Here is a 9,458-nt window from a genome sequence, read left to right on the forward strand (position 1 = left end):
TCATACAAATAAACCTGCATGAAAATAACAGTGATTTGCATTTATATAGTGCATGCATTTAACAGGCAACTGAGCCAACTTACTTCACAGAGTCCTAATCAGACAAAAATGGACACTGAAAATCTAAGATAGGTGGGAGGAGTGACCAAAACATGTTTCAGTGAGATGGGCTTTTTGGTGGGAGTTTTAAAGGATGAAACTGATGTGGAGGGAATTCAAGAGAATAAGCCTAGAGAGTGAAAGACTTGGACATCAATGGTCAGGCAAAGGGAGGATATGGAGCTGGGGGGATATACGAAAGGCACAAGTGAGGAACAGACCAAGAGTCGTGTCAGAGCCTCCACTTTTACATATGATATAATGAACAATTTAGGTGGGGAAAAAAGGAAGTCGAGATTACATTGATAAATGCTCAAACTTCACACCTATATATCATTTCAACTCACATTTATTCTGGCACGATAACTTTGAGCTGGATTCTCCGTTTTGTTGGCAGCCCGGGGATTTTCCATTCAGCGTGGGGTTGCCCACAATGGGAAACCCTGTTGGCCGGCTGGCGAGACGGAGAACCCCACCCTGTTATTTTTTAATTTAAAGTAACCAATTGTTTGTTTCCAATTAAGGGGCAGTTTAGTGTAGCCAATCCACCTACTCTGCACATCTTTGGGTTGTGGGGGTGAGACAACGCAAGCATGGAGAATTCTGGAAGAAAAATACTGGAACTATACCGCCGTTCGTTCATTGTTGCAGGCCAGAATTCTGAACCTTCCAAACAGCACTGTACGTATACCTACACCACGTGAGCTTCAATGGGTAAAGAAAGTAGCTCACGAAGGGCAATTAGGGATGGGTAATAAATGATAGCTTAGCCAGCCACGCCCCCACATAATTGAATAAATAATTCAAAAGACATTTCAACCTCATGTTATCCAGCACGTTTTCTGAATACCTGTATTGAAATGGATAGAAATTCTGGTATGTTTTAACCTTAAGCTTTTGGTCATCAATATTTATACAGAATATGATGGTGTCAAATTTAAATCTATACTGACAAATCTTGTGAACAGTCACCAGGCTGTGAATCAACTTCACCTAAACGTGAAGCAATGTTATCACTTACTGTCGTGTTGTTACCACTACAATAAAATTTGATAATTCCATATTTTTATGCATGAATTCCTTTGGAAATGGACACTAGAGCTTATTCAAGTTGGAATAAGTCTAAAACTATAGGTGGCAGAGGGATATTACACTCAGTAGTTTGGTACTGTAGTACACAACTTGAGTACTGCTGAAAAAAGACATGTTGAAGCTTTTTGGCTTGTCCTGATGAGTGCAAGATGAAAAGCTTCAACAACATAAATATTGCACTGTCCTTTTACTGTTGTTATCTAAGACTGGAAGAAATTGATTGCTTTCTTGCTGATAAAAGATCCTAAAGGAAGTTTGGGTCTTCCCTCTAAATATTCATGCCTATAGAAACAAAAGCTCAAAGCATGAATGTGTCTCATGTGGCCAATGGAAAATATCTCACTGATCAAACAATAGTCGGTGTGGAGTTTGCACGTTCTCCCTGTGTCTGCGTGGGTTTCCGCCACATGCTCCGGTTTCCTCCCACAGTCCAAAGATGTGCAGGTTAGGTAGATTGACTGCTAAATTGCCCCTTAGTGTCCAAAAGGTTAGGTGGGGTTGCTGGGTTATGGGGATAGAATGGAGGCGTGGGTTTAAGTAGGGTGACTTTTCAAAGGGCCGGTGCAGACTCGATGGGCCAAATGGCCTCCTGCACTTTAAATTCTATGGTCTCTACAAATAGGTTTTGTAATTTAGAATCACGTGAAAAAGATCCATAACAATCTTTATTAGTGTCACAAGTAGGCTTACATTAACACTGCAATTAAGTTACTGTGAAGATCCCCTAGTCACCCCACTCCTGCACCTGTTTGAGTACACTGAGGGAAAATTCTGAATGTCCAATTCACATAACAGTACGTGTTTCAGGATTTGTGGGAGGAAACTGGAGCACCTGGAGGAAACACCGCAGACACGACGAGAAAGTGCAGACTCTGCAGAGACAGTGACCCGAGTCGGGAATCAAACCTGGATCCATGGTGCGGTGAAGCAACAGTGCTAACCACTGTGCTACCGTGCTGCCCAAACACAAAACGGCTGTCAAATGACTTATAGGAAAGGTTTGTGTTTATAATCAGGAGGTTCACGAAAGAAAACTTGTAGCGTGCAAGTGCAGCCAGATGACAGTATTAAAGCACTTGCTCCCTAAGTGTACTTGCATACTCTGAAGTGATGTTTATCATGCACTTCCACCTGCTGTAATATAGGATGCTTTTATGGATGTTTTAAATTTTGAATAATTTTCCCAATACCAGCCTCCCCAAACAGGCATCGGAATGTGGCGACTAGAGGTTTTTCACAGTAACTTCATTTGAAGCCTACTTGTGACAATAAGCGATTTTCTTTTTTTTTCCCCAAGAGCCGGATGGCTGCAAGACACGAATACCTTTAGAGAGAGAAAGCTTGACTTGTTTGCAGGTTACAATCAGATAAAAGGTCAACAACCGCAAACAATTACAGTTCCTCCGCAGATGTTGCCTGAATAATTTCAGCACTTTAAAAAAAATAATTTTATTTGGGTTTTAACATTTAGAACATAGAACATAGAACATAGAACGATACAGCGCAGTACAGGCCCTTCGGCCCTCGATGTTGCACCGACATGGAAAAAAAAAACTAAAGGCCATCTAACCTACACTATGCCCTTATCATCCATATGCTTATCCAATAAATTTTTAAATGCCCTCAATGTTGGCGAGTTCACTACTGTTGCAGGTAGGGCATTCCACGGCCTCACCACTCTTTGCGTAAAAAACCCACCTCTGACCTCTGTCCTATATCTATTACCCCTCAATTTAAGGCTATGTCCCCTCGTGCTAGCCACCTCCATCCGCGGGAGAAGGCTCTCGCTGTCCACCCTATCTAACCCTCTGATCATTTTGTATGCCTCTATTAAGTCACCTCTTAACCTTCTTCTCTCTAACGAAAACAACCTCAAGTCCATCAGCCTTTCCTCATAAGATTTTCCCTCCATACCAGGCAACATCCTGGTAAATCTCCTCTGCACCCGTTCCAAAGCTTCCACGTCCTTCCTATAATGAGGCGACCAGAACTGTACGCAATACTCCAAATGCGGCCGTACCAGAGTTTGGTACAGCTGCATCATGACCTCATGGCTCCGGAACTCAATCCCTCTACCAATAAAGGCCAACACACCATAGGCCTTCTTCACAACCCTATCAACCTGGGTGGCAACTTTCAGGGATCTATGTACATGGACACCGAGATCCCTCTGCTCATCCACACTACCAAGAATTTTACCATTAGCCAAATATTCCGCATTCCTGTTATTCTTTCCAAAGTGAATCACCTCACACTTCTCCACATTAAACTCCATTTGCCACCTCTCAGCCCAGCTCTGCAGCTTATCTATGTCCCTCTGTAAACTGCAACATCCTTCCGCACTGTCTACAACTCCACCGACTTTAGTGTCGTCTGCAAATTTACTCACCCATCCTTCTGCGCCCTCCTCTAGGTCATTTATAAAAATGACAAACAGCAACGGCCCCAGAACAGATCCTTGTGGTACGCCACTCGTAACTGAACTCCATTCTGAACATTTCCCATCAACTACCACTCTCTGTCTTCTTTCAACTAGCCAATTTCTGATCCACATCTCTAAATCACCCTCAATCCCCAGCCTCCGTATTTTCTGCAATAGCCGACCGTGGGGAACCTTATCAAACGCTTTACTGAAATCCATATACACCACATCAACTGCTCTACCCTCGTCTACCTGTTCAGTCACCTTCTCAAAGAACTCGATAAGGTTTGTGAGGCATGACCTACCCTTCACAAAACCATGCTGACTATCCCTAATCATATTATTCCTATCTAGATGATTATAAATCGTATCTTTTATAATCCTCTCCAAGACTTTACCCACCACAGACGTTAGGCTCACCGGCCTATAGTTACCGGGGTTATCTCTACTCCCCTTCTTGAACAAAGGGACCACATTTGCTATCCTCCAGTCCTCTGGCACTATTCCTGTAGCCAATGATGACCTAAAAATCAAAGCCAAAGGCTCAGCAATCTCTTCCCTGGCTTCCCAGAGAATCCTAGGATAAATCCCATCCGGCCCCGGGGACTTGTCTATTTTCACCTTGTCCAGAATTGCCAACACTTCTTCCCTACGCACCTCAATGCCATCTATTCTAATAGCCTGGGTCTCAGCATTCTCCTCCTCAATATTATCTTTTTCTTGAGTGAATACTGACGAAAAGTATTCATTTAGTATCTCGCTTATCTCCTCAGCCTCCACACACAACTTCCCACCACTGTCCTTGACTGGCCCTACTCTTACCCTAGTCATTCTTTTATTCCTGACATACCTATAGAAAGCTTTTGGGTTTTCCTTGATCCTACCTGCCAAAGACTTCTCATGTCCCCTCCTTGCTCGTCTCAGCTCTCTCTTTAGATCCTTCCTCGCTTCCTTGTAACTATCAAGCGCCCCAACTGAAACTTCACGCCTCATCTTCACATAGGCCTCCTTCTTCCTCTTAACAAGAGATTCCACTTCTTTGGTAAACCACGGTTCCCTCGCTCGACCCCTTCCTCCCTGCCTGACTGGTACGTACTTATCAAGAACATGCAATAGCTGTTCCTTGAACAAGCTCCACATATCCAGTGTGCCCAACCCTTGCAGCCTACTTCTCCAACCAACACATCCTAAGTCATGTCTAATGGCATCATAATTGCCCTTCCCCCAGCTATAACTCTTGCTCTGCGGGGTATACTTATCCCTTTCCATCACTAACGTAAAGGTCACCGAATTGTGGTCACTGTCTCCAAAGTGTTCACCTACCTCCAGATCTAACACCTGGCCTGGTTCATTACCCAAAACCAAATCCAAAGTGGCCTCACCTCTTGTTGGCCTGTCAACATATTGTGTCAGAAAACCCTCCTGCACACATTGTACAAAGAACGACCCATCCAATGTACTCGAACTATATCTTTTCCAGTCAATATTAGGAAAGTTAAAGTCTCCCATAACAACTACCCTGTTACTTTCGCTCTTTTCCAGAATCATCTTCGCCATCCTTTCCTCTACATCTCTAGAACTATTAGGTGGCCTATAAAAAACTCCCAACAGGGTGACCTCTCCTTTCCTGTTTCTAACCTCAGCCCATACTACCTCGGAAGAAGAGTCCCCATCTTGCATCCTTTCTACCACCGTAATACTGTCCTTGACTAGCAGCGCCACACCTCCCCCTCTTTTGCCCCCTTCTCTGACCTTACTAAAGCACCTAAACCCCGGAACCTGCAACAACCATTCCTGTCCCTGCTCTATCCATGTCTCTGAAATGGCCACAACATCGAAGTCCCAGGTACCAACCCATGCTGCCAGTTCCCCTACCTTATTTCGTATACTCCTGGCATTGAAATAGACACACTTCAAACCACAGACCTGAACACTGCCGCCCTCCTGCGAAATCAAAACTGTGCTCCTGACCTCTCTACTCTCAATCTCTCGCACCCCAAAACTACAATCCAGGTTCCCATGCCCCTGCTGAATTAGTTTAAACCCCCCCAAAGAGTACTAACAAATCTCCCCCCCAGGATATTGGTGCCCCTCAGGTTCAGATGTAGACCATCCTGTCTATAGAGGTCCCACCTTCCCCAGAAAGAGCCCCAGTTATCCAGAAATCTGAATCCCTCCCGCCTGCACCATCCCTGCAGCCACGTGTTTAATTGCTCTCTCTCCCTATTCCTCATCTCACTATCACGTGGCACGGGCAACAACCCAGAGATAACAACTCTGTTTGTTCTCGCTCTGAGCTTCCATCCTAGCTCCCTAAAGGCCTGCCTGACATCCTTGTCCCCTTTCCTACCTATGTCGTTAGTGCCAATGTGGACTACGACTTGGGGCTGCTCCCCCTCCCCTTTAAGGACCCGGAAAACACGATCCGAGACATCACGTACCCTTGCACCTGGGAGGCAACATACCAAACGTGAGTCTCTCTCGCTCCCACAAAATCTCCTATCTGTGCCCCTGACTATTGAGTCACCAATTACTAATGTTCTACTCCTTTCCCCCCTTCCCTTCTGAGCAACAGGGACAGACTCCGTGCCAGAGGCCCGTACCCCATGGCTTACCCCTGGTAAGTCGTCCCCCCCACAAGTATCCAAAACGGTATACTTGTTACTCAGGGGAACGACCGCAGGGGGTCCCTGCACTGACTGCTTCTTCCCAGTCCCTCTTACAGTTACCCATCTATCTCCAATCTTTGGTGTAACTACTTCCCTGAAGCTCCTATCTATGACCCCCTCTGCCTCCCGAATGATCCGAAGTTCATCCAGCTCAAGCTCCAGGTCCCTAACACGGTTTTTGAGGAGCTGGAGTTGGGTGCACTTCCCACAGATGAAATCAGCAGGGACACTGACGGCGTCCCTCACCTCAAACATTCTGCAGGAGGAGCATTGTACTCCCTTCCCTGACATCCCCTCTAGATTAAAAAAAAAACAAGAAAAAGAAAAAGAAAGGAAGAGCTTACCTGATATTACCTCAAACCCTGATCCCGCTGAAAGGTAAGCAAATTTAAAGGCACTCACTCACCTTCACGACAGGCCCCTGCTCCCGCTTCCCAACCACCGTGGGGTGGGGGGGTTGGTTAGAGGAGGAGGTAGGGTGGGAAACACTCACAAAGTGTTTCGGGTTTAACTGTCACTTGCCAACAGCCCCTCCACAAACCACCTTCAACTTAGGCTGACCGCACTGCACGTATGCAAATTTCCCCAGAACAGCTGATCAGTAGCTCTGCTCTGCTGCCCTCTGCTGGTTGCTTGCCTTTACTCAAACTCCTTGGGTCTTCTTCGCAGGTTCACCTTCAACTTAGGCTGACCGCACTGCACGTATGCAAATTTCCCCAGAACAGCTGATCAGTAGCTCTGCTCTTCTTCCCTCTGCTGGTTGCTTGCCTTTACTCAAACTCCTTGGGTCTTCTTCGCAGGTTCACCTTCAACTTAGGCTGACCGCACTGCACGTATGCAAATTTCCCCAGAACAGCTGATCAGTAGCTCTGCTCTGCTGCCCTCTGCTGGTTCATTTGATACATAAAACAATACAAGACAAGAAAAAGAATAACAAGTACCCTCCCCACACTCTACCAACCAACACACAGGTGACTCAAAGAAGAACACCCCCTAAACACCCTCCCAAACATCCCCCTCCTAAACCCCCCCTTCCTAAACATCCCCCCCCTTCCTAAACATCCCCTCCTCCTAAACATCCCCCTCCTAAACACCCCCGCCTCCTAAACACCCCCCTCCTCCTAAACACCCCCCTCCTCCTAAACACCCCCCTCCTCCTAAACACCCCCTTCCCTGAGCAGCTGATGGTGACCAACTCTTTAAAGTGAAGGAAAAACAGACCCCATCTCTTATAGAACACCTCAATCCACTCACCAAGGTGAACTTCACCTTCTCAAGATACAGAAACTCTATCAGATACTCCAGTCACACTCAGGCACAGGGCGGAGAAGCACTCTGTTTTTTATTACTTTTAAATGGCCTTTGCATTATGACAATTGATGGACCGTTTTCTTGTCCTAATTCATCTTGTTACTTCAAACACTGAAGTACACACATATTGTTTTAATGATACAGAATCAAATCTTTATTGAGACACTATACTTCATGATTCCAGTATGAGAGAATGCTACACAGTGGTTTCCTCAAAGTTTGATTTACATTCCGGCTAATGTAGACTAGGGATCTGCCTCCTCACCCTGCCCCTGAGATTGGAAGGCAATGGCAAATCACCACTGACAAAGTCAGCCAAGGAAACAGCTCAGATTGAAGCATCAGCAGGTAATGAGGCAAGAACCTGTCTTTGGGCAGAGCACACATGAACAAGAAAATTATTATATTGTCCTCACAAACGTTTCCAATTATTTTACTACCATAATCAATTAACATTCCAGTCTATCATAAATAGCTGAATGAATTTCACACAGTCCTTTACCTCCTTTATCTGAGAGGATCTTCCCTTAGGCCCATTGACCCAATGCATCCATTCTCAGCTGTTTTAACTCATTAATGTGCTATAACTTCCTCAGAGTGGCAATCAGCGTTGGATTATCACTCCATATCCACTTACCTATGTTTAAATTCTTAAGTACCTGTTTCGCCTGACCTTCCTGACTCAGGTCGGGTGAGGTACGCAGCGCAGCCCATCTCCATTGTTAAAGTCCAGAAGATGCAGAGTGAAGAATGACACACCCATTTTTGTATGACAATAGTTGCCATAAAGCAGGTGTGTTTAAAAGTCCCATTGAAAATAATAGGCCAGAGAGAAGGTAAGAAGATGGGAGTTGGAGGTGGAATGTCAGACATGGGAGAGGAGTCGGAGAGGAGTGGGGGGGTGCCTGACATCGGGAGGGGGGGGGGGGGTCAGACATCAAGGGGGGTTGGACATTGGGGGTGTGGAGGGGTTTCAGACATTGGGGGTGTGGGGATGGTCGGGCATTGGGGGTGAGGGCTGGTCGGACATTGGGGTTATGGGAATATATACGGTAGCAGAGTGGGTAGCATTGTGGCTTCACAGCGCCAGGGTTCCAGGTTCAATTCCCGGAAGGGTCACTGTGCGGAGTCTGCACGTTCTCCCCGTGTCTGCGTGGGTTTCCTCTGGTTTCCTCCCACAAGTCCCAAAAGATGTGATGTTAGGTAATTTGGACATTCTGAATTCTTCCTCTGTGTACCCGAATAGGTGCCGGAATGTGGCGACTAGGGGCTTTTCACATTAACGTCATTGCAGTGTTAATATAAGCCTACATGTGACAATTATTATTATATGTCCAGCTATCGGTTAACATTATTATAAATTTTACATGCACTCAGCTTTCAGGCAGTATATTCCAGATTATCATAATTCTCAAGGAGAAGATCTCTGGTTCTTTTGCCAATTACCATGTCCCTTTTCACAGTCGGATTTTGTTAAGCAAGACTACACTGCTTCCCAGATCTATGCAGACACCTTCACACACGATCCTTACTGAAAAACTCTTGTTCCATCTAACCTGGGCATTGGGATATTGCCGTCAGGCTCTGTTCAGGAGTTAATCATTGACTGCCAGCAAGGATTTTTAAAGGCAAGTTATGTTTTTCCTCATGGGAATCGTGGCTTCATCAGCCTCACAAGAGGTCACCAAAGGGACATGGATCAGCACCGGAGCCACTGTGTTTAAGCTTGGTTTGTAGATGGGGGGGGGGGGGGGGGGGGAAGAAGGGCTGTCTGTATTCAGAGATAACAACATTTTGGGATGGGGGGTCAAAAAATAGGGAACAAGTAAACTCAGTAAAAAGGGATCTTAATTCTTGTGAAGAAG

The sequence above is a fragment of the Scyliorhinus canicula genome, chromosome 4 (assembly GCF_902713615.1).
Source record: "Scyliorhinus canicula chromosome 4, sScyCan1.1, whole genome shotgun sequence".
Classification (NCBI taxonomy): Eukaryota; Metazoa; Chordata; class Chondrichthyes; order Carcharhiniformes; family Scyliorhinidae; genus Scyliorhinus; species Scyliorhinus canicula.